Source organism: Rattus norvegicus, chromosome 20 (assembly GCF_036323735.1).
Source record: "Rattus norvegicus strain BN/NHsdMcwi chromosome 20, GRCr8, whole genome shotgun sequence".
Lineage (NCBI taxonomy): Eukaryota > Metazoa > Chordata > Mammalia > Rodentia > Muridae > Rattus > Rattus norvegicus.
Window position 1 is genome coordinate 20935618 of NC_086038.1, and position 18164 is coordinate 20953781.

The following is an 18164-nucleotide window of genomic DNA, read 5'->3' on the forward strand; positions in this document are numbered from 1 at the left end:
CAAGTTCCAGGACAGCCAAGGCTACATAGAGAAAGTCTGATTCGAAAAAGCAAAACAAGAAAAAGAAAAGGCTACGCTCTGACCACCCCCCCTCACGTGGGCTCCTCACCAGTCTCGGTCTGGGAGACTCAGTTGAAAATGGACTTCTTGGGACCCCCTCAAAGCGTCATGAAGCACCATGAGGGGAAAAAGTGAGGACAACGCAGGCCTTCCTTGGTCAACCAAGAGAGACACAAATTCCACTATTGAATCAGCCACCAGCACTCTCTGTCCCCGGAGCACTGCCACACCAGCATGTGCTACCCTGGGCTTCCTGCGAATAGTGAAGGTTAACCCACTTTTAGCCCTTTCTCCATTTAGTTTAGCGTGGGCTGTAACATTGACCTAAGACTCTAGCTATTCAATTGCCTGCCTCTATTGTTTGGAATGTCACCCACAGGGTTAGGGAAGGGCTTCTGTCCTGCCCCAACATAAGGTGGGCAGCATCAGAAATCCTAATAGTTCCCAGGTTCCCTGTTGATGTCCTGACCCCAGCTATCTCTTTTCTTTCGGTGAAAAGAACCCTGGTTGCTTGTGGTTAACTCCCCTCTTCATAGCCAAATGTTTTATTAAACCCAGACTGCTAACTCCTTGCCCTTAGCTGATGGGAGAGTCTGATGCTGTCTCATGTTGACTTATCTGTTACAGCCGGTCAGCGGCCTGTGGGGGTGGGGAGGGAAAAGCTTTGGAAAGGTTCCTGTGTAAACAAAGCAAGTAACAAGATGTACCCAAAAGAAAGCAAGTATCTTTTTCTCCTACTACAAACCATCAAGGACGGAAGTGACACCCGGAGCTGCCAGTCTTGTGCTTGCCAGACACTTCCCCCGGAAGGAGGAGGACAGTTATGAAGATGGAAAGACTCTGAAGCCATCAGAATGCTGGCAACCTGGAGCTGTCCGATTAGAGTATTTATTTGACTGTGTAGGGTAATGTATTACTCTCATTTGTCAACAAGAGTTTGGTAGAGAAAATACTAGCAGTGTGGAATGTGGAGGCTACAGCCCGGTACTCCATCCAGCGAGTGTGTGGGGAGTCATGAGCTGTGTCTTCTCCCTTGCGGAGCCTGGAAATGAAGGCAGCAGTTTCTGGTGACCTAGTTCAGGTCTTCGGAGAAGTTGCAGAAGCGTCCTCCCTAGTTCAGGTCTTCGGAGAAGTTGCAGAAGCGTCCTCCCTAGTTCAGGTCTTCGGAGAAGTTGCAGAAGCGTCCTCCCTAGTTCAGGTCTTCGGAGAAGTTGCAGAAGCATCCTCCCGCAAAACAAGGCTACTGAGCCACGACAACCATGCAAGCAAAGTTCAGAGATTTGATGAAAACTGCTGTCTCATCTGCAAAGCTTCAAACCCACAAGAAAGGATACAGTTTAGAGCAGTTCTGTGAATTTCCTAGCCTTCTTCATTGATTGAATCACAACCAAATGCTCGGTGGCCTTCTCCTTGTAGATCAAATGCGTTAAGGAGAGAAGCAGAGCTATCCCCCTGTCCACTATGTGCACCTTATATGACACTGGTGCCTTACAGGTGCTAAGAAAAGGGTGTGATTTATAATGGGGTCCCAGCAGTTGGTTTTGAAGCCTTAGCATTTCTCACTTACGGCTAATTAGAAGATTCTTAATTAGCAAGTCTTCTATCCGTTGTGTTAGACAATGAGGGTTTCCACGTCTACTGTCATGGCTTTTTCTTTATCTCACCTTAAGAAAGCAAACTATAAAAACGTTATTGATAACTATAAAAATGTTATTGATAAGGATCTCTGCTCACAGCCTGTGACCCTCAGGATGAGACATCAGGAAGGGTGACGCTATGTAGAATCTCATTTCTTTTAACACCGACTTCCTTTGGGACTAGGGCAATTCACAACCATTGAAATCTCTTTCCTTTTATATGATCTATTACTTTTTTTAAAGTATGTGTATGTGGACTTAGGGATATGCAGGGATAGATGTCAGATGCCCTGGAATCAAGAGCTCCACATGGTTGACACTTTCAGCATAGGTGTGGGGTACAGAACTTTGGTCCTCTTCAAGAGAGGGAAGCGCTCTTAACTGGCTAGCCCTCTCTCCATCCCCTTCTCATGAATGAAATGGAGTTGAGTTAGACCATCATTTCTCAACCTTAGCATTGCCAATATTTTGGACCAGAAAATTCTGTAGATGTTTGCAGCATCCCTGACCTCTAGCCAGTGACATCTGTTTATTGTGTTATGACCAAACATGTTCGCACACATTGCCAAAAATCCTACCTAGTGGGGTGAGGTGGGGGTAGGCATAAATCACCCTAACTAAGAACCATTGAATAGGTCAGGACTTATAAATACCGAAACACATCCAGAAGTTATGGATATGAGAGATGTAAACCATTTTTTAAGGAAGTAAGCAAATTTAAGAGTTAAATATTCGGGGTTGGGGATTTAGCTCAGTGGTAGAGTGCTTGCCTAGCAAGCGCAAGGCCCTGGGTTCGGTCCCCAGCTCCAGAAAAAAAAGAAAAGACAAAAAAAAGAGAGTTAAATATTCTCATCGCCTGTGGACTTTTGCCATACCTTGTGTGATTACATATATGTTCATATGTGTGCAGGCACTGACAACCGGGAAACCTCAGCTCTCGGTTCTCAGATCCTGGAAGACAGTCTCTCACTTGCCCAGAACCTGCCAAGTTAGATACTCTGGGTTGTCAATGAACCCCAGGGATCTGCCTGTCACTGCCTTCTCAAGTGCTGGGATTACAAGTGTATACAGCTAGCTTCCCTCTGTGAATTCGGGAAACTCAATGTACACGTCCTTGTCTGTCAAGCACTTTACTAGCCGAGCCATCCCTCCAGTCCTCTTTCTGTGACCTACACTTATTCAAGAGAAAGCAGTGATTCCATGGTTACGTAAAATCCCTTGGCTCTTAAAAAAATGCCGGCAAATCATTTCTTGCTGCTGACAGGGAGGTGAGCTCTGAACTTATGCAGTCCCGGTTCAAATTTCATGTCAGGTCTGCCTCTTAACTTCAGTACCGGGGTAGCTCTTTAATAGGTCTTTCTTTTCATATATACAAAGTAGCAGTAATGCACTTTCTAAGATTATGCCCGACTTACACAACACAGCGCCCATAAGAGACCCAGGAAGGGGCACACAGTAGGTACTCAGTAAATAGCACATGTTTTTGTTTTTTATCCCAAAGCTATAAAAACACTACAAGTCAAACTAAAAATGTCTATGAGCCAGGTTGAGCCCATGGGATAGTCATAACACTGGACAATGGGATTTCAAGGGTCCTTTCAATTTTTCTAAGGTTTCCTGGTTCTATTTTATGAAACTAGGACACCGTTTGCCTCGTACTACTTGATATAAACTACTTGAGGAGATTGAACTCTGGTGCCTGCCAAGACCAAGTAGTCAGGCTAGACTTGTGAGCAAACACCAGTGGCAAACCGTGTTCTTGACATTCACGAAGGAAAGATGGACACCAGCCCTACTCTTCATTTAAGAAAAGGCTACCTATGTGTAATTGGCACATGCACTTAATCCTCCTACTTGGATGGTAGAGGTAGGTAGATCTTGGTGAGTTCGAGACTAGCCTGATCTACATAGGACAATCATAGCTACACAGTGAGACCCTATCTCAAAGAACAAAATAAAAAAAACAAACTAAGGGGCTGGAGAGATGGCTCAGCGGTTAAGAGCACCCGACTGCTCTTCCAGAGGTCATGAGTTCAATTCCCAGCAACCACATGGTGGCTCAGCCATCTGTAAAGAGATCAGATGCCCTCTTCTGATGTATCTGAAGACAGCTACAGTATACTTATATATAATAAATAAATAAATCTTTAAAAAAAAACAAACTAAAGCAGGCTAGATTTTACTGCTCTCAGCCATGGTCATAGATGCTTCTATTGGTAAGGGAGAAGCTCTTAAGTGTCTGGTGCCCATCCCTAAATACAACATCTATATGACCCTCTTCCAAGGCTCGACATCATGGAAGAAGGGGTCAGAATGAGCCGGTTGGAAGGAGTACTGTGCTGCAAGAAGAGCTATTCCAGACATGATATGACTGACGCATCTACGAACTCCTAGTAGCAGTGGTTCCCTGAATAAGACTGGGCCCGTCAACTTTCCATCACGCTTGGGGGTGGGGCTTATAAGTCTCCGCCCCTCTCCCTGAAGAGGAACGGACTTAATGGAGTTAGTGGTTGCTCAGAGAGGAGAGGACATATTCCTGAGTGTTGTAGCCGCTGGCAAGTGGCCCTTGCTCACATAAAACACTCCTCCCCCTCATTGAGGCAGGCGACACTAATGAAATACGATGGTGATGTCCAGACAGACAACAAAAGTCAGCATGGAAGTAGGGGAGGAACCCGGTGGGAAGAAGAGATTCACTTGAGCGAGAGAAAAATGTGATCTCTTGTCTCTCTTTTAAAAGGAAGTGCCTGAGATGGGGGCAGGGAAGAGTATCAACCTGGGAAGCCACCATCCTCAACCTTTCCTTCCGGAGAAATGACACGGAAGTGCAGTGCGCTGCTGTGTGCTTTACAGCTAAAGTAAATCGACAAGCGGAAGTTGGTGTCAGTCGGGTCAATGGCTCGTCGGTGGGCCTGTTGATGAAGGCAATAATAGATTGTCTTGTCCAACCTGATCCTCCCACTGGAAGATAATGTACCCACTCGTGATCAATACTTTGATCTGAGCTGCTTATAATCCTGTCAGACATGCGTATCCGCTTCACTCCAAGGTGCAAAACTAAGACTGTTTTTTAATTTGCTTTTTGCAAAATTGAGATCAGACATTACATGGCCTTGGATGAGCTGCATTGTGGTCTAGAACCATATAACCAGATCAGCGAGATAGAGGATTAGGAGGAGCTAAGGGCTTAGCTACAGTAAGTGTCGTCCCCCCCCCCCGACCCCCCCCCAGACCTTTATGCCATGGGAGCTGGGAGGATGGCTCATGCTGAGCAAACATGAGGACCTGAGTTCAAATCCACACCACCTATGTAAAAGTAGTCATGGTTGCTGCACTTGTAATTTCAGTTTGGCATGAAGTGGAGATACGGGGATCACTGGGGATTGTTGCTTTAAGAAGCCTTGAGATGGGGCTGGAGAGATGACTCAGCAGTTAAAAACACAGGCTGCTCTTCCAGAGGTCCTGAGTTCAAATCTCAGCCACCACATGGTGGCTCACAACCATTTGTAATGGGATCCAAAGTGTTCTCCTGGTGTGCATTAAGTCAGGGTACATAAAATAAATAAATCTTTAAAAATTATTATTAAATCAAATTATTAATTATTTTTAAAAAGCCTTAAGCCACTGGGTACTGAACTAGGTTCCTGAAGGTCTATCCCACAGAGCCACTGGGTACTGAACTAGGTGCTTGCCACATAGAACTAACTAGCAGCAAAGGTATGCCTCTCCCTCCAGTTAAAATACAAACATTATAGTCAAGAGAGAATTTCGTACAAACACCATAAATGAGAATCCAAATTCTGTGCCGCTGAGATGGCTCAGGGGTGGGAGTAGGGTGTGTGTAAAGGACACCAAGCATGATGACCTGAATCCAATCCCCAGGCCGCACATGGGAGAAGAAGTTATCCCCTGACGTCCACCCACACACAACATGTGTGCAACTGCTCACACACACACACACACACACACACAAAATCAAAATTTTAAATATAAAAATCCAACTCTACATATTATCTAGATCAATGGCTTTTGCAACATTTTCAAAAATAGGATATTTTTAAACAAATATCTTTAACAAACATATTGAAACAAAAACTGTCTTGATGTATAAATGAATGAACATTTTCAGTAGTGTTACTTTAAGAACCCTAGATCTAAAACTACCTTCACCTAATAGTAGGTTGAGTATGCATGGGTCAGCTAATAAATAATTTACTTTTAAATCGGCAGTGATGTGTCTATGTCAGTAACCATTTTTGTAAGTTGGACAGAAGTCCGAAGTGCAGACAGGATCAGTGTCCAGTTACAATCTTCTTATTCAGTGGCATCTGAATGACACGTTGAAATGTCCACGTAAAACAAAGGCAGATGGCAATTGTCTTCGTGTGCAGGGAGACCACCCCTATATGCAAAACAGGCAACACCCAGGCAGCTGAATCTCAGGAGGAAAAAGGAGGAAGCAGAAGAAAGACCCGAATGCAGAGTGGCTGAGATTTTTGCAAAGCCATTGAAAGATGCAGGATCAGTAACCACTGAAGCAGCTAAAGAAGTGGTTCTCAACCTGTGGCTCGAGACCCCCAATCCTTCCCGGGTGTCGCCTGAGACCATCAGAGAGAACAGATATCTAATTATTGTTTCCCCCATTTTCGGTTTTTATTGGATATTTTATATATTTACATTTCAAATGTTATCCACTTTTCTGTTCTATTCCCCCTCCCATCCCCCTTCTATGAGGGTGCTTCCCCTCCCATCCACACACTCCCACTTCACTGCTCTGACATTCTCCTACACTGGGGAATCGAGCCTTCACAGGACCAAGGGCTTCTCCTCCCACTGATGCCCAACAAAGCCAACCTCTGCTACATATGCAGCTGGAACCATGGGCCGCACCATGTGTCCTCTTTGGTTGGTGGTTTACTCCCTGGGAGCTCTGGGGGGGGGGGTCACCAGGATAGGCACATGGTAGTCAGCCCGTTAAATAATCAGGGAAAAGGTAGTTAAAGCAGAAGGGAGCAGGTAGGTGCTGGCTGGTGGGGTGCGGGGATTATTCAAGTACAGGGAAAACAGACGACAACTAAAATAAAACCTTCCAGAGAACCCTACAAGTGCTGGAAGCTGGCAAGCCCCATTGTACTACAGTGTCAACAAACTGAATGGTCCTGAAAACACAGAAGATCTAGAAAGATCCTTCAACTGCCCTAAGAAATGGCCTAATAGGTATGCTCAGAACACTGTGCACATCTGGTAGTTCTAGCCCCTGGTGGTGAGGAGGGTGTTTCTCTGGTGTAAGGTCCTTTGGAGACTCAAGTTCTTAAAGTCCCTTTAATCCAGGCACCTGGGAGGCAGAAGCAGGCAGATCTGTGCGAGTTTGAGGTCAGTCTGCTCTACAGGGGGAGTTCCAGGACAGCCAACCCATCTCAAAACTCCGTCTCAAAAAATGAATGGATGAATAGAATCTCTGTTTTCTGATCAGGGGTACTGAAAACGGGCTGTGATTAGTAAGAGATCACCATCGCTGACATGAAATCTCCTGGGAACTGTTTCATGTCTCATAGGAGTCAAAAGCTGTGGTCTGGAGGGGTAGGGGGCACAAGTCTTAAAGACTTCCTGTAAACAGAATGTGTAGATTTTAGTCCCTTCCCTTTCAGCTTGGAATGACCCCTATTCCTAAGGAGGGGCCCTCAAACATAACTGGTACACTTGTGCTCAGTAGCATCCACCCGGAATATTGTCCAAGGTCACATTTGTCTTTCTCTTCTAATTAAAATCATACCCGTGGCAAGATAATGACAGCAGAGAGAGGAAGGCATGGGCAGTGGCTTGTCTGGTCGATAGGGAGAAACTCCAATGTTCTCACAATCCTTTGGAATTCATCGGGACAGTTCATCTTAATCCCTTCTGTCTTCAGGTATGTCACTCGAGAATCGGAACGGGAGAAATGAATGACTGAGCAATCAAAGGCCAGCTCGAGTCTAAAGTAAATAAATTACTACAAGGAAATGCAACACGAAGGAGTGGGCTGGCGTGGGGAAATTAGCCCCACCCTCCCGATGTTTTGAGCAGGGGAATGAGAAACTTCGAAGGGCGAGAAATGTTGGTGCCAAAGTGGCAAAGAGGGAGGAGTGATTAGCTCCAGGTGGCTGTCAGGGGACCTCCAGTCTCTCCTCACTTGTGATACTTCTGTGGATTTTTTTTTTTCTGGAGGAGAGCTGGCTGTCACCCTTTGGGAAAAACCTTCTCTCTAACTCCTTTTTCTTTTGATGCCTGGGGAGCTTAGCCATTAAAATCTGCCTTGGGCAAAAACTCAGCAGGCAAATTTCCAGTCCAAGAGAACAGCTTTGACAAAACTTTAATAAAATTTAATAATAATAATAAAAAAAACCTAGTTCTGATTGGCACCAAGAACTCAGAGTTAAACAAAAGTTTACCTGTATATTCAGATAGGTGGTCTGAGGAGAGCCAGTCCCTTTTGCAGGATGCTCTATAATGAAGCTCTCTGCTAGCATTTGTTCACAACTTCCTGAGTCCTCATGGGGGTTGGGGGAGTTTCTTAGGCAGCCTTAATGCATTTAAAGGGAGAATTTTAAAAAAACTTTCATATTATGTGACAGGAGGCTGAAGAGGGTTAACACATAGGAGATAGCATTGAGATTACATTTCATTCAAACACACACAAAAGAGCAAAGTGCTTCGAGACATTTTACCAGCCCATCCAACATGTCTGCTACTCTCCTACATATCTAAGCCACACAGAGAGTCTATAAGGAACCATCTTTCTTGTCCTACTTACCAGGATGGGTAGTCACCTGCAGTAGTAAAATAGTTCTATTCTCTTCAGCTCCAGTCAACACACAAACTGTTGCCATGAACTTACAAGAGCTTGAAACTGTAGCCCTTACTTTTCTTGCTACAGTGAAATACCCAACAAAAGAAACTTAAGGGAGAAAGGATTTGTTTCAGCTCATGATTTGAGAATACGGTCCATCACAGTGGGGAAGGTATGGCGGCAGGACACGGAGCATCCATGGTTAAAAAGCACAGGTGCTGCGGCTCAGCTAGCTCTCTCCCTGTGACTTGGTTTGAGACACCAAGCCCATTTAGGATGTGTCTTCCTTCATCAGTTAATCTAACCTAGAAACTCCCTCACGGACTTGCCCAGAGGTTTGCTTCCTAGGTGATCCTAAATCCCATTGATAGTCATGATTAACTGTCACAAAAGCATCTTCTGTAACAATTTAGTTTTATCCAAGAGGTTACTAAACAGAGGACAATCTTTCGAGATATCTATACATTTTTACCTAATTTACATCTACTATAAAGATAGACATAAAGATGATATATATACATATATGTATATATAGAGAGAAATAGGTTATGATCGCTCTGCTTAATAACCTTTCATATTAGATAATATATATGCACATATATATAAAGGAGCCCTAAATGGGCTTTTTCAGGTATACCTTACAGAACAGTATGAAGTGTCAGCAAACTCTGAAAGAGCCTCACAAGAACGTCATCTTTCTGTTCTGTTCCTGTTTGTCCAGTTGCTCCTTTCAGTGAGGTCACAGAAAGACCCTGTTCTAAGAATGCTATGCAAATGCTCTAAAATTAGTGTGAGACTATTTCCACCCTATGCTGCCCACTCTTACTCTAGTGGTGAAAATGACAATAACAAAAAAAAAAACGAACCCCAAAGACCTGGTGTAAGGGAAGAAAATCTTTTTGCTAACCTCTTCCTTTTCATAGCTGGAGTCATACAAGCACCAAGCTGGCATGATCACATGGAAGTTGAGCTTTTAAAGCACAAAGAAAATCTACTGTGCTTCCTTGTTACACCTCTGTTTCTTGGGCCACTAGCATGTGGATATATGTATATGTGTATTTCCAGTCCATTTCTACTGATATCACAGATGCACTGAGTGTGCTTCAGCACTGGCATACATGACAATGGCAGAATCACATAGCAGTGAGGTGCTGTCAGGCTGACTCTCCTACAAGGACACGTTTGCTTTCCAGGTCATCTGTCCCAGCAACTTTGTACTAGCTGCTAACAAAAAGGTGTGATTAATAGTCCCTACACTGTGTCTCCATTAGAACTTTTTTGTTTTCTTTTTATTTAAGATTCATTTTGGGTTTTATTTATGTGTATGTGTTCCTGTCACTGTGTGTGTGCCCATGTCTGTGAAGGCCAAGTAAGACTTCAGATCCCATAGAGCAGTTCCAAGGAATTTGTGGTTGCCTGCTGTGAGTACTAGGAACTGCACTCAGGTCCTTTTCAAGAGCTGTAAATACTCTTAACTGCTAAACTGTCTCCAGGTTCTAGAACTTGATCATGAAGTGAATTGCTCAAAGCCAGGGGCAGGACAAAGCTTGTTAAAACCCCTTGGCTTTTTCAGAACTAACTCAATGTTCCACTCTGACAAAAGCCTGTCAATCACTTCCATTTTTCCCTATTGTGGCTTCTCAAGTGTTTGAGTCCTGCCAAGGGCCCAGGGTCACATGACTTCCAACTTAGCCATATATGGAGATAATCAAACAAAATTCCACAAAACAGACATCAAGAGGAAGCAGAGGCATGCTATTTCAGGGTATCACACAGAATGGATGTTGTTCCTATGATGTAATACTTCTTCTCCCTCCTACATTGCAGACATATTGAGAGGGTCATGCTTGAGCCAGTGTTGAATGATGGTGTGATTCCTTATCTCACATAGCATGACTTGGATTTAGTTGGGAGAGTAAGAAACAGTCACAAAAAAGTGTGACTACCAGCTCATTAGCCAGTGGGCCGAGATATATTTCTGAGAATACTTAAAATACACCATCACCCCGCTTTGGAAGTGTTGTGTGTCTAACATTTGTTGATTTTATAATGCTCAAAATGTACATATAGGTGTGTGTGTGTGTGTGTGTGTGTGTGTGTGTGTGTGTGTGTGTGCCTTCCTTCACCTCTTAATAGCTTATCATGGATCTAGTGGCCATAAACACACCATCTCTAATAATAGCTTCTCCTTCCAGTTTCAAGTCACCAAGACTAACCATGACAAGCTTCCTAATCAATAAGGTTGTTACAAATACAGTGGGTGATGAACTGGTAAGATCCCCCCAAAGATACCGTGAACTGTACACTGTCTTCATCAGGCACCCAAATCAGATACACACATACCATGCAAAAACAGAGAAATATCTATATCATTGAAATGTGATAATTGCCGTTAGCAAGAGGATCTTGAAAGTAGAGGAAAATGTGACAGTTTCATAATGGGGGGGGGACTAGAGAGGAAGTATTCAGATATGAGTAAGAGTTCACAGGAAGAAGCAGCAGAGCAGATTACACACACACACACACACACACACACACACATGCACAAACACACACTTATATGTACATTTTAAACAACATACCATTAACACACATAAAACACACAACTACAATACAAATAAACACAAATATAAAGTAAGTTTCCACTTCCAAATGGAGGGTGGTGGTTTGAATGAGAATGGTCCCCATAGGCTCACATGTTTGAATAAGTGGTCCCCAGTTGGTAGAACTGTTTGGGAAGGATTGGGAGGTGTGGCCTTGTTGGAGGAGGTGTGTCAATAGGGACCAACTTTGAGGTTTCAAAAGCCCACACCATTGCCTGTCAGCTCTCACTATCTTATCTCTGTAGGTCAAATGTAAGTTCTCAACTTCTAGAGCCATACTCTCCTGTTGGCTGCCATGCCCCCTAGGGTCATGAACTGTAACCCAAATAAAATGCTTCCTTCTGTAAGTTGCCTTGGTCATGGTATTTTGTCATGGCAACAGAAAAACAACTTAGACGAAAGCTTAGCTTTCACATTGAGGTATTGCTGTGGAAGGCTTGACCATGCTGTTTTGTAGAGAAACATGAAGACTTTGGTCTAGAAAGCAGTAGAATATTGTAATCAAGGCTTAATGAGGCATGCTAATAAGAGCTTGGAAGACAATAAAGCTAAGCGCAATGTAGACTATGGAGGCCCAGTGCAAGAGATTTCTATAGCTGTAGGCTTTTCCACCTGGCCTCTTTGTTCCCAAAAATAACAACTCTAAGACTTAATTATATGTGAATAAGTGCTGAGGCCATAAGCTTTGGCTTCTTCCCTGACTAATTTGTAACTTATTTAACCCATTTATCCTATTTTATGAGTACCATGTGGATGGTTACCTATCCTTCAGTTTCATGTAACTGTCTCCTCAGAGTTTCAGGGTGAACTTCCTGCACCTGACTCTATTTCAAAAACCCTCTTTCTGTACTGGAACCTTGACCTTCCTATTTTCTAGCCAAGCTAATATGCCAACAACATTTTATTGACAGATGATGCTTCTTTACATTGCATAAGAGATTCTCTCTATAATTTTAAAGGGGGATGATATTAGCAACTTGCCCGGAGACCATAGTTGTGATATTTGGCTACAAATATGACTGCTTTGGGCTCTTGTCCTAAGAATATGTCTGAGGGTAAATTGGAGCATTCTTGAGTAATTTTATTGGCAGAAGAGATTTCAAGATTGCCTCCATCTATTGGGTATTAGTGATCACTCTTATGCAGAGCTAAAATGAAAAAGAGATACGAGATGTACAGTTTGTAAAGAAGAATAGCACCAGGAGATTTAAAGTCGGAGCCAAAGGTTCTGAGGAAAGAGACAAGGAGGTGCCTGGTACAAAACGGAATAAAGGGAGAGGTACTTTCATTGGGTGACCCCCACCTAACTGACCCTGTAACCTCTGAAAGGAAAAGTCTAAGGAACTCTCTGGTTCTAAAAAAAGAAGCAATGAATCAATGTTTATGGAAATACAATTCAAGGAGTGAGGCTGGCGCCATCCCATCAGGCAGCCAAGCTTAGAAGCTTCAGCCACAGTGGTTCTGGCTTTAGAGTAAGGAAGGATACAAGGATCATTGGATTGTACACTCTTCGTCCAAGGTTACAGGAAGCAGCTGAGGCCAGGGGAGTCCCTGGAGTGGAGGCTCAGGGAGACCATTTGTGAAGCTGTGAAAGTGACATTTAGATTATGTTGAGGACCCCAAGATGCTGGAGACGTCAGAACTGTAGGATGTCTGCCAAGAAAATCTGCAGACAGAGTGGAACCCGCCCAAGAGAAAGACTTAGCAAAGCTGGAAGGGTGGGGCCATCTAAGCCCTTTGACACGAGACATGAAGTTAAAGGATTTGGAGTTTAATCTGCTGGTTTTCAAACTTGCTTTGGTCCAGTATTTCATCTGTGCCCTTAAACCTCCCTTTTGGAATGGCAATATGTGTTCTTTGCTATTGTATATTGAAAGCCTATGCTTTGCTTTTTAATTTTACTGGAGTTACAATTAAGAGATCATCTCTGAATATATATATATATTCATATTCTCCATAATTGGTGACTCTAATGTTTCTATGACAAATAAATAAATTGAATACTCAAAAGAGGTTTTGCATTGTACAGAAATGTTTACAGGACACTTCCCTAGTTTTCACTTTCTTTTTTCTTTTAATTTTGTCACTAATTGTTTTTACATCCCAATCACAGCTTCCCCTCCTTCCTCTCTTCCCAGTTCTTCTCTCTCCTATCCCCTCCCCTCCCCTATCTCCCTTTCCCTTTCTCCTCAGAGAAAGGGAGGCCTCCCATGGATTTCTACCTGCCTTGGCATATGGACTCCTAAACTGTTTTGAGACTGTGGAAGGCTATAGGGGCTTTTGAAGTTGGTCTCAATACACTGGTATGAGTACAATCTTATGGGGACCTGGGGCTAGAAAGTGACGGTTTAAACAAGAATGCCCTCATATATTTGAATGCTTGGTCTGTATGAGGTGGGACTAATTGGAAGGGTTCAGATGTGCAGCCATGTTGGAGAAGATGTGTCACTGAGGCGTGGGCTTTGAGCTTTCAGATTCCTTCATCATTCCCAGTTAGTTCTTTCTACCTATTTACGGACCAGTTGTAAGCTCTCAGCTACTATTCCAGCGCCGTGCCTGCCTGCCCCATTCCGCATTCCCTGCCGTGATGATCATGAACTCTAGCCCAAGGAACTTGGTCATAGTTTTTCATCAAGGTAAGAAAAAAGTAACTCAGATGGGAACAGCAGTGGGAAATGAGGACATAGGAACCAGAGGAAGCAAGGTCTTGACAGACATTGGATACCCTGCCAAAGATCATGGGAGCCTGTAACTCAGGAGACCGACATGATGGTCTACTGGAGAACACCCAGAAGGATGTAGAAGTATGGTAATAGTCTGGGAACAAGAGAGCAAAGATTCCAAATTGCTCACGTGTTGCCTTCTTCCAAAGAAGAGAAAAGGGCAATACTGAAGTATAAATAAAATATTAAACACATGGAGTTAAGTGGGATAAGAGAAGAATAGAGACAAAGGTTGAAAGGTTTCATGGGATTGTGTGTGGAGTCCGGCACGTTGGCACAGAACCGTTACCCCAGTACTGGGGAGCCGATGCAAGAGACTGTGTCAGAATTAGTCTGTGAAAGTTGCTGTGGTCCAGTGGCATAGCATTTCTGTGTTTGCTAGAATGTAGCTCTATGCCTTAGGCTGTAACAAGCTGAAAAACAGAAAGCCAAGCTAATGTGTTGACTTTAAGAGAGGAGTTGATTTGTCTCCCTAGATAGGAATTCCAGGGGTAGAAACAGGGCTCGATGGGGATCAGCATCTCTACCAGAGACTCAGACATTGTCTTAGTTTGGGTTTCTATGGCTGTGATGAATCACCATGACCAAAGAAATTTGGGAAGCAAGGGGCTTAGTTCAGCTTACACTTCCAGGTAACAATCCATCACTGAGGGAAGTCGAACTTGAACTCAAAACAGCGCGGGTACCTGGAGGCAGGAGCTGATGCAGAGGCCATGGAAGGATGCTGCTTACTGGTTTGCTCAGCCTGCTTTCTTATAGGACCCAGAACCAGCAGCCCAGGGATGGCACCACACACAGTGGGCTGGGCCCTTCCTCACTGATCATTCATTAATAAAATGTCCTACTGCTGGGAGTTACGGAGGCATTTTCTCACTTGATGTGAGAGCTTCAGATGATGCTAGCTTGTGTCAAGTTGTGTGTTTCTGCCCTGTCACTCTGGATGTGGGTACAGTTTCACACTGGCCCTCATGGTCCCAAGATGACCACTGCATCATCTTGAGGCTGCCTGTCTTCTCTACAGAAAAGGAAGAGAGCGAAAAGGAGAAGAAGAAGGACACAGGGTTAAAGGGAAGTGACTAACCAGTCTGTGCCTTTTGTTTTCTGAGGAAAGGAAAAAACTTTCTCAGAATCCACACTTAGACTGCTTCTGCTTGTCTTCTGATGGACAGAATGTGTCAGATGGGTACCACAAGCCAAAACTGTCTGGGTAAAAGGGGTTTGTGGATGCGAGAAAGGTCAACCTTCACCAAAATTCTCACGAGCTACACTCGCCCAGGCCTGGTGATACATGCCTACAACCTTAGCACTTGGGAAGTAGAGACAGGAGGAGTCTGAGTTCAAGGCTTTCTTTGATTACATAATGAGTTCAAAGGTAGCCTGGGACATAGGAAACACTTTTTTAAAAAAGCCTTTCACCCTAGATTACAATGAAAAAGTAAACGACTTTTAACATCTAGTATTTGGTATAAAATATAAAAATTGTTTGAGACACAGTCTTTCACTGAACCCAGCCTTCACAGATTCAGCTAGACCAACTGTCCAGTAAGCCCCAGGGGTCCTTCTATTTCTGTCTCCTGTGCTGCCAATCCCAGATTTTTTTTTTTTAAAGACTCATTTATTTTATGTATGTAAGCACACTGTCGTTTTCTTCAGACAAACCAGAAGAGGGCATCGGATTCCATTACAGATGGTTGTGAGCCACCACGTGGTTGCTGGGGATTGAACTCAGGACCTCTGGAAGAGCAGTCAGTGCTCTAACCACTGAGCCATCTCTCCAGCCCCACCCCCCCCCCACCCCCAGACGTTTTTGGATGAGCATCCTGAGGCATCTGCACACCACATTCTTTACCCACCCATCGGTCTTCTCAACCAAGAGATTCATTTTAAATGTAATGTGGGCCCGGAGCGCTCCTAGGATGCTCCCGTGTTTTGCTGTTTCAGTCGTTCTTTCGCCCTCTTGCAGGACCAGTGCGGGTCCTCTCATCCCTCTACCCTCTTTCCCCTCCCCGTTCTCCTGGTACTTGGTGACTACACTTCTGGTTCTTCTCAACAACGCAGCAGCAGTGGAAGAGAATTTGTAGAGCTGCTCCCGTCCCCCCCTCCCACCCTCCCACGGCCCTTGCTCCATACTCTCTGCCTTCCTGTCTATCACTGTGTGTCAACCCTTCGGATCCTGTTTGAGTTCAACACCTTTGCTCTTCCACTAGATGCCACCCACCTCTCACCTACCCAACATCAATGGCTCGCCCGACTCATCGGATTTCTCTTTTTACAAAATCACCTTTGTCGGTTTGCAAGTGGGCCACCATCCCGCCCATCTTTAACATCGTTTTGTCTTGAAAATTGTCTGCCAAAAGCCAGTTTCTTTCTGAGAAACATCTCCCAAAAGATTTGACTATTTTTGTTGTTGTTGACTCCAATCAGTACTTCTTTCTCTTTCTTGAGCGTATTTCAGCCAGACTTTCGTCCCAAACGTTAGACCACAGCACTCACGTAAGTCACCAATGATTCTCAAGTTGCCAAGTCCAGGCCTGCTGCCTGTGCTCTGGACCACTCACTGCCCCACACTACCTGCCCTTTGGGAGTGAAGGTGTGATAGCATGGAGTCAACAACACAGTCTCTGGGAGCAAGTGAGAAACACTGCAGCAAGTTATTAACCTCTACCCGTGCCCCATTGGTCCCAAGAAAATTTCCCTTCTAAACACCAGTTCCTGATTGGCTGTCATTGACTGCATCATCAATCCTTGGTCTCTGGGGCAGTCCTGAATTAGGTCCTGCTGCAGGAGATGCCTTTGTGGCTGCTCAGCCCTCAGCATTTACATAGAGGTAGGCGCTGCTGTTCCTCCTACCCATGCCAAACCTCAAGCCTATCTGATCAGTCATTGTGTATAGTAGTCACTCCTGGATAAAGCAAATCCATCTCTCTCTCTTAGGACTTCAGCCCATTCTGGATCCCCTCTGGACTCCCAGAATGCTCTATTCCTCGAGAACCCAGAACTTAACTTGTTCTAAAACAATGCTACCCAAACTCAACTCTCCTCCCACGAACCACTCTCTAGGATGATAGTAAGAATACCAAGAGTAAACCGGTTGTTCCAAACATTGTAATGTCTGAAGTTTCCAATCAGTGTAGTTCTAGTCTTGACTGCTCCCCACACTTCCAGGTTTATGACTCCAGCGATGGATACAGCGTTTACGGCTAGATATTCAAGTCTTTTCATACACAAGACATGCCCAAATTAAGTCTGGCCTTTGCTGTAACTCTTGCCTGGTCCCCTGTCTGTACCCTAAGCTCAGAGGAAAGCAGCCATGCTGACCGTGAAAACCTCCTGGTCTTTGTGCTTCCTCTATGGAAACTCCTCATTATTTTCTCTCTATCCTGACTCCCGTGCATCTGTGTTAGCTCTATCTCTCTACACATTATCATCTCTCACCTGAACTTATAGTAGTAGAGTCTCCTCTTTTTGTCCGATAATTGTCTCTTTCATACACTTAGTACGGGAGTCAGGATGGCAGCATGGTCCTCTGTGTCACTCTTTTATCACACTCAGGATAAAATCTTGAATCCTGTCACAGCAGCCCTGCCATTTCTCATCCACACTATAATATTGATCTCTTAGGAAATCTTTCTGAAACTGTAGATTCTTGATCAGAATAATATTCTTTTTGAGACAGGATTTCTTGTAGCCAAGACTGGTCTTGCTCTTTGTGTACTGAGGTGACAATGTTTATGTCACCCAACCAAGCTTCTGCAGGGATGGAGTCGGAATCCAGGGTCTCATGCATCTAGGCCTACACTCTTGCACTTGAACTCCATCCTCGGGCATAACAAACATTTCTGGATCCATACATAATCTAGATGCAACTGAAAAGAAGTGATATTAAAATGCAGTCAACAGAGATAAAAGAAAAGCGATTGTGACATGTGAGTATATAAAGGTCCTCAGTAAATGACAGTCCCTGAAAGACAGTAAACTGAGAGACTTCATTCCAGACAACCTGGTCCCCGCTACATCTCTAACCTCACTTCTAGCTACACTGTCCTCTAGGCCCTGAGCTCTGGGGAGCCCATCTTTTTCCTTTGGAATACCTAGGACAGAGCTCAGTGAGCTGTACTCCATCTCCAGGTCATTTCCTCACCCAGCTGGCTTCCTTGATAGTCCATACCCCTCATACCTCAACAATTTGACAGTTGCTTTCCCCACCTCCCATCCCCCACCCCCGGAATCTCTTCTGGATTATCTCTGTGCTGCCCCGCCCCTCTTTGTTCCCTGACCAATGTCAAACATGCCTCACCAAGGAGGCCTTCCATGC

General features: G+C 44.3%; 1 long non-coding RNA gene across 2 annotated transcripts; it reads right to left on the reverse strand.

The window, feature by feature from the left end:
• Positions 1-915: 915 nt before the first annotated feature.
• Positions 916-18045, reverse strand: LOC120098946 (uncharacterized). Of its 2 annotated transcripts, XR_005497748.2 has the most exons (3): positions 17941-18045; positions 17285-17715; positions 916-1370 (listed from the first exon to the last, which is right to left on the reverse strand). It is a non-coding gene; the product is annotated as an uncharacterized LOC120098946 (long non-coding RNA). The 2 variants fall into 2 exon arrangements; XR_010060809.1 differs by lacking the exons at positions 17285-17715; positions 17941-18045 and adding an exon at positions 9161-15858.
• Positions 18046-18164: the final 119 nt, after the last annotated feature.